The sequence below is a fragment of the Carassius carassius genome, chromosome 12 (genome assembly GCF_963082965.1).
Source record: "Carassius carassius chromosome 12, fCarCar2.1, whole genome shotgun sequence".
In the NCBI taxonomy this organism is placed as follows: Eukaryota; Metazoa; Chordata; class Actinopteri; order Cypriniformes; family Cyprinidae; genus Carassius; species Carassius carassius.
Genome location: NC_081766.1, coordinates 8382049 through 8390367, shown reverse-complemented (window position 1 = coordinate 8390367; position 8319 = coordinate 8382049).

Below are 8319 nucleotides of genomic sequence, written 5' to 3'. Positions count from 1 at the left end.
ATCCTCCCCTATCAGCTTACGGTCTTGGATGTGATTTCGAAAAGACAGGGACAAAGACAAGTGTTTGGCAAGTGCATTAGCCGGCAGCGTCGTTTACTTGATAATGAGCCTTAATCAAACACACCAAGCTTACACATTTTGGACATACTGGATTTTATAGGGTTTCAGGGACATTGGTTCTGATACGATGTTGAAAAAGCTTACTCTAAGACATTGTGCAATTTTGTTTTATTGCATTTGAAGCATGAGCACATGTGTAAAATAAAATTGTAAACCGCATGTTTCCATCTTTCAAGTTCCACAAAACACATTTATTCTATAGCTTGTGAGAACAGTGGTGCTGCACTTGTTTCACTTGAAGACCCATATTATACCATACACATTGTCAACTCCATGGTAGAAAAGTGATCATAATGGCCTAAAATCTAACTCTGCAATTTATTAAATGGATAGTCCACCCCAAAATAAAAATGTGGTAATCATTTACATGTCGCATGTCATTCCAAACCTGTTGCAAAACAGTTAACCTTTCCCATTGACTTCTATATGCTCAAAAAAATACGATGGAAGTCAAGTCAATGAAATGTTTGGTTATCAATATCTTTTTTTTCTGTTCAGCTGAAGAAAGAAATTTCATGAGATTAAAAATTATGTGATTAAAGAGTAAACATCCCTTTAATATTAACAAGACCTACATAGGCACAAAAACTTGCAAAATTATTAATTTTGTAAATGCAAAAACAGCAGCATGATTTACTTGTCTAACATATGAAATAAACACTGGGGCAAATATTGCGTTTTACCATATTATGAAGTGATAGGTGAATTTCACCCTCCATAACCTTCAAAAGTGTGCAAGCTGTCTCTGAAAACTTTCCAAAACTCCTTTCTAAAGAGATTCCCTGCACTGGAAAGTGAGCTCAACCTTGTGAACAGCAATGATAAGGTTTCATAAGTGAGCAGCATTCAACAATAATTGGTTTCAAGATTATGCTTTTAGAAAATAAGCACACAGAGATTTATTTGATATCTCAACAGTTTTATTTTCAGCATCATATTAGCATGCTCCTTTTTTCTCTTCTCTTTTAATATATCTTGAATGTGAAAGCAATAAGCTAAGTGGCTCAGCTGCATGTAGTTGTACTGCAGAGTTTCACTATATGTGATTAAAGCAGTTTTGCCAAGCATCACCTCTTTCTCTTACATACGCACAGACACACACTTAAAAAAACATATAGCACTATAATTACAGCAAAAATGTGGACATTCACTGGCACCTAATTAATAAAAAATATGGCTCATATTATTGCCTGTCATCAGGAGTTCATAAAACCTGACAGATGGATAAAGTCAATTTGAAACAGGGACATGGCACAAAAGATTTTGTTCAGTTGCCTTTCATTTGTCAACGTTACACTTACATGCAAAGCCAAAATTTCTGGAATCAATTAAATTTTTTTATTTTTGGAATAAAATCGAAAGAATAAATCCACCCATTGAGAAGAGATGAAGTGGAAGAATCAGAGAATGCTTGAAGCAATTTGAACCCATTTAAACTTTAGGATGTGTGTGCTTTTGAGGGTTAATTTCATAAAAACATTTTTATATGGAAACCAATACAAGATAGTATTTTAACAGACATATAAAAGAATATGTGTGTGTGTGTTTGTGTGTAATAAATTATAATAGTTTACAATAGTTTTTATATATAAATGTGTTTATGTAATATATATATATATATATATATATATATATATATATATATATATATATATATTAATTCATAATAATAATAATTTATTTTTATTTACAATTTTTTTTTAATTTCTATAATAAATTATGCCAAACAATTATGTAATAAACATAGATAGACACATCATATTATAAATTAATTATTATTTATAGAATTCAATTTAAATGTATAGTGAATCAAACTAAATGAATATAAAATAGAATAAATGTATGTACTAAACTATAAAACCATTAAAACAAGGTCATATGCTTTGAAAGTCATTATTCTCAGATCTGTGCAACAAATGATCAAGTACGGTTTACCACATACCAAATATTATTAACTTTTATGACCATTCATTTGAATTACCAATGCTGTTGTCTGACTTTCATTTGGGTGGTCTAAACAAAATCCCCATCTCTCGGCAGCAAATCTCCTGTGCCACAGATTCTTATCAGACCTAGAATGTTCCGCATAGGATGACTGACAGCAGAGTAAATAAAGTGTGGCGCAGATCAGCACCATGCAGAATCAGTTTCAAACTGATTTGAATTCATTCGGTCTATCCGTCAGAACAGCTGCAGTCACATGTGGCAAAAACACCATGGAACTCAACATGTGCCTCTCTAGAAAATCACTCACACAATCACTTCAATGTATTTTTATTTTATTTTTTTATTTTGATCTTATTTCTCCACTTTTCAACCTACTACGGGTCTCTATATCTTCTTTTCTTGTCGTCTCTAAGGTTAACATTTTACTAAATTACTGTGCTACTTAATGTATTAAAAAGTCTTAATATACATCAGTCTATAATTCATTCATCCAGTATATTGTAGAGCTGCTGACATTGCTATAGTGACAACAGCAAGTTTTCTATCAATAATAACCATCAATGTCATTATCTCTGGATTTAACTGTGATCCATCCATATCTATCCAATTCATAATTTACATTGATGCCGACATAAAAGTTCAATCTTATCTTACTCCATTCATAACTGTAGACACCTTTTTAAACTGAGTTTTTGGAACTGGAGGATATTGAACATTGTTTGACTACTCAGAGCCCATACTGTGAGCTCTGGAGGTTTGGATTTCAACATCAATTAGAGGCTTCGTCAACAGATGAGGCCTTTTATTTCCACAGATGTCAGCTATTTTCTCATGGGGTCCTTACATAAGGATGAAATGCTGGTGCCAATTATGGTAAATAGATAAGATATTGACATATTCTTGCTCACAACCCCCTTATGTAGGTTTGCATTGATGTTACATATACAAGGATAAAGGTAATCACAGTGAATAAACTGCAGAGATTAATGCTAAAACAACTGAAATCTCCTTTTTCATAAACCAATTTAAAGGTGCACTAAGTAATTTTATGTATGATAAATTGACCCAATCATAATATCATAATAATACCTGAAGGAAGACGCAAGTCTGAAGACATTTGATATTTTAACTCCATCTTTCTTTAATCAATCTCCATAACCTAACAAAGATGCTGCACTATGGACAAGAGTGCTTCTGGTCATTGCTGCAGCCAAGCATCTTTAGCCTCATGTTCGAAGACATGTTTATACAGGTCGTATTGCACATACTTGATTTCAAAGCAAAGATAGCCATCACTAAGACACCTAGACAGCTCACAAAATGGTACTTAGACGCAGATCAGATGGTTTTAACTGGGAAAGTGGGCTCCAGTGACCACCCAGACCACCCAAACTGGCCACACAAGTGCTGTGTCTGCCAATGGAAAAGTGATATTCTACCCATTTCCAATGAATGCTCGCTGCTGACTGGACACTTTGAGGTCTCCATTTCTCCTGGATCCCTTCTCTGTCTCAAAGGCTGACAATCAATATAATGCACAATGACATTTAAAGAGACGTTTCTGACTTCACCATAGGTTAGTGGAAAAAACAGATGTAGAATGCATAGTCTGAAGTAAGTCAAGAAATACAGAAAAGAAAAAAAGACCAGAAAAGTCTGGATTTACAAAATATATAAATAAAATAAAAAGCATGATGTCACAGATCCCTAAAAGACGTTCACGTTTCGCAATCGGCAAAGCAATCTGTGGTACACGCCTCTACCAACACGCGATGGGTTACTCACAAAGCCCAATGTTCCTCCGTGTTTTCAGATCGCCTGCATTTATATCCAATAACAATATAACACAATATAAGAAAATCAGAGATGGTTTAAATGTCCTTTTGGAAATAACGCCAACCACTCGTTTTGGTATGTGGGACATTATCTGGGCCAGCTCTGGATTCCTTTATGATGATTTGGCCTAACTGTGGGCCGAATCTGGTCCAGTACCATTTTGGAACCGTGCCGGATCTGGGCCTGCTCACATACATATATACACATATACATACATACATACATACATATATATATATACATGCTAACACACACACACAAATAAGTTGCATACATATCTAGAATTCAAATACAGTAAGTTTATTTAGATAGTTCTTTTCACAATACATATTTCAGAACACCTTTACAGAAAATGCATGTTTCTTTGTTACAAATAAAAAAGTAATGTCCATATAACACAGTATTTGTACAGTTACCTGATAATACAATAAGTAGATTATGACTGTATTTAAGTACCATTAAAGCAATCATTACAAGCATCTTACATAATAGATAATTAAATATTTTACTGTCTTATGGCACTGATATTTTTTTTTGTTAAGTTGTTATACGAAGCTCTTAAGACAACAAAACGTTGAACGTACTTATTTAGATGTATAGACAATTACTGTTACAATTGTAAAAAATTAAGAACCTTAAAAGTCTTAGTCGCTTGAATTATACAGTATATTGATTAACCTCCTTAAGGTGAATTAGCTCATTATCAGGTAAGTTAAAGTTGGAATCAGCGTATGCAGTCACTAAATTGCAGCCAATATTTTAAAAGTTGTTGAGAGGCAAGACAAGACACAAGAATGATTCAAGAATGTTTATTTATATATATATATATATATATATATATATATATATATATATATATATATATATATATATATATTTATGTCATTTTTGCGACAACATCACAACTGCACCAAAGTGAACCCCTTTTCCATCAGTTGCTGCATGGATAGAATGGCTGTAGGCTTGAACTCTAGAGAAAGAGAGAGCGAGAGACAGAGAGAGATAAATAAGAAACATTTGTTTAACATATTCAACTGGAATATATATATATACAGGTCCTTCTCAAAAAATTAGCATATTGTGATAAAGTTCATTATTTTCCATAATGTAATGATAAAAATTAAACTTTCATATATTTTAGATTCATCGCACACCAACTGAAATATTTCAGGTCTTTTATTGTTAATACTGATGATTTTGGCATACAGCTCATGAAAACGTCTCAGGTTACGAATGTAACCATGGTTCCCTGAGAGGGAACGAGACACTGCGTCCTCTGAGGGGACACTATGGGGAACACCTCGTCGTGACCCGTGTCTGAAGCATACTTTGAAAAACGCCAACGTGTTGGCCGGCGACAGCCTCTGACGTCACTACCAGCGCGACTATAAATACGCGCCCGTAGGTCCCGTCCCTTATCTTCTTCGTGAAGCTTGCGTCCGAAGCATGACAGGGAGCTAGAGGACGCAGTGTCTCGTTCCCTCTCAGGGAACCATGGTTACATTCGTAACCTGAGACGTTCCCTTTCAAGGGAATTTCGAACTGCGTCCTCTGAGGGGACACTATGGGGAACAGTATACCCACGCCGCCATGCTGAGGGGAGTGCAGACCAGAATCATGGCAAACACTAAGTACCAACTCTACCGCTTTTCTCTTCACCGGGAGTCGCCCCTGGGATGGTCTGACGGCTGCCTTATTACATTATCCCTTACGTCCAAAGGCCTAAGCTACATACCCAACTTATCCTGTAGGGCCCTGGCCCAGGGTAGAGCTAAAGGCTTGGAATCACAGAGATTCCTTTAAAGAGATACGGCTAAGAGCCTGGCACTTTCCTCTACCAAGTCTTTGCCTGTCACACAGGGGCTACTGCTAGCTTTCGCAAAACTTGCCGAAAGGGCTGTCCCCACAGCACTCTAGTAGCGGCGCCCTGTTCTAGATAGGTATCCGAGGATACCTAGGTGGAGTGGTGCCCAAGATGAACGGGGCTTAAACCAACTCAAGAAAGGGCACGAAGCAGCAGCGCGAAGCCCTTACCTTCTAGGGTTTTTAGAAAGAACGCAGAGACTAGCGTGCGAACTTACCACAATGTGGATTTCAGAAAGTGCGCAAAGACTCCACGTGCACACTTACCATAACATGGATTTACAAATACTGTTCTAAGGAGGGGCTCTCGTGGAACTCTGTCAGAGCAGCTCGTAGAAGAATGGCCCGGGAGCAGAGCAATTGGAGGCCTCAGCCCCTGCCTCAGCAGGATGCCTGCTCTCACAGAGCGTCTCAAACAGTATGTGGTACTGGAGCGCTCTGAAGAACCGGGAATCAGTCTCGCAAGAGAGGAAGACTCCGAGCTCCGAGCAGCATGCTCATAGGTGACCCTTTCAGAAAAGGGGAGCGCTGCTGAACTACCCGAGAATTGCCCACACAGCCCCCCCAAGTTGAGGGGGCTTGGGGTGTACAATAAGTACACACCGGTTGGATGAAGCCCAAGGAACACCGGGGCGAATCATCCCAAGAAAGGGAACGAAGCGGAGCGCGTAACCCTTACCATACAGGATGGTAAGCAGAGTCTTGCGTGCACACTTACCGCTTTACGTGGATTTCAGACAGTGCGCAAAGCGTTAACGTGCACACTGACCACCATGTGGATTTGAGAAAGTACACAGGCAAGCGTGTGTACTGAAAGGTTACCTGACAACCACAGTATGTGGGAGCTCACATTCAGAGAGGCCTGTGAAGCCTGCTACCTGATAACCACAATATGTGGGAGTTCACCTACAGAGAGGCCTAGAGAGGCCTACTATCTGTTACCAGATAACCACCTCAGTGGAAACTGAAAGCACTCGACTCCAGGGAGGCCTGGTGAGGCCTACTACCTGACAACCACAAATCGCGGGAGCTCGCTTTTTAGGAAACGCACAGTATGTGGGAGCTAAATCTCCAGGGAGGCCTGGTGAGGCCTACTACCTGGCGACCACAGTATGTGGGAGCTCGTCTTCAGAGAGACCTGATGAAGCCTACTATCTGAAAACCACAATGTGCTATTTAGTGGAACGCACAAAATGTGGGAGCTAAATCTCCAGGGAGGCCTGGTGAGGCCTACTACCTGGCAACCACAGTATGTGGGAGCTCGCCTTCAGAGAGACCTGATGAAGCCTACTATCTGAAAAAACCACAATACGTTATTCCGTGGAAACGCATAGTATGTGGGAGCTAAATCTCCAGGGAGGCCTGGTGAGGCCTACTACCTGGCAACCACAGTATGTGGGAGCTCACCATCAGGGAGGCCTGATGAAGCCTACCACCTGATAACCACAATATGTGGGAGTCCACCCAGCCCCTCATGTTGAGGGAAGCGATGCTTGAGGTGTATAACAAATACACACTGGTTGAATGAAGCCCATGGAACCCAGGGCTAATCATCATAAGAAAGGGAACGAAGCGAAGCGCGTAACCCCTACCGTACAGGATTTTAGAAAGTGCGCAAAGTCATGCGTGCACACTTACCACTTTACGTGGATTTCAGAAAGTGCGCAGAGTCTTGCGTGCACACTTACCACTTTACGTGGATTTCAGACAGTGCGCAAAGCGTTAACGTGCACACTGACCACTATGTGGTTTTAAGAAAGTACACAGGCAAGCGTGTGTACAGAGAGGTTCCCAAGCATCGCAGAGGCGCTGGATCGCACGGGAGCGGTGAGCTCCAACCCTCTTTTCTAAGCGAGGGGAGCATCACCTGAGGCAGTAAATACAGAGCTTCTTGCCATAACCACCACCTCCCCGGATGCGCCAGGCGGCCAGGCGGCCCCTCAGGGTGACCTGGCCGGACATCTATGGAATTCCCTGCAGTGCTGTGCCAATTCTTTGGCCACCTAGCTAGTGTAAAGGAAACTCACAGAGATTGTTAGTAGACATATAACCACCAGCAACATAACGTCCATAAACAGGTAGAGCAAGGGTTACGTACTCACCCACCCTCTTGTACTGGAGTCCTGCTGCGGGGCGCCCCCTTCTGGTCCGGACCGTCAGTAAGGTGGTTGCTATGAACATAGAACCAACCAAAACATCATAGGTCCAGGAAGGAGACTGTTATGTGAGAGACTGTCCACCTAACCTCGATCAGGTGGAAAGCTGGTGGCTACAGGGGAATTAGGCAGGGGAGGACAAAAAACAGAGGTTAAAAACAGAGGTTAAAAACATCCGGAGCTACTAGGTCATCCTACCGCTCTGACCCGGGCGAGGACGCTGCCTCGTCTGAATCACGTCCCTCAGACCCTGCTTACCGCTCCGTGACCCGCGGTTCCTCTTGCCCCTGCCCTTAGGCGGCGGAGGAGCGCGAGCCCCAACACTAGACTTCTGCGCCCCTCTACGACCCTCAGATCGAGATGGTCCAGGACCCCTGAGTTGCTCGGGCTCGGACCT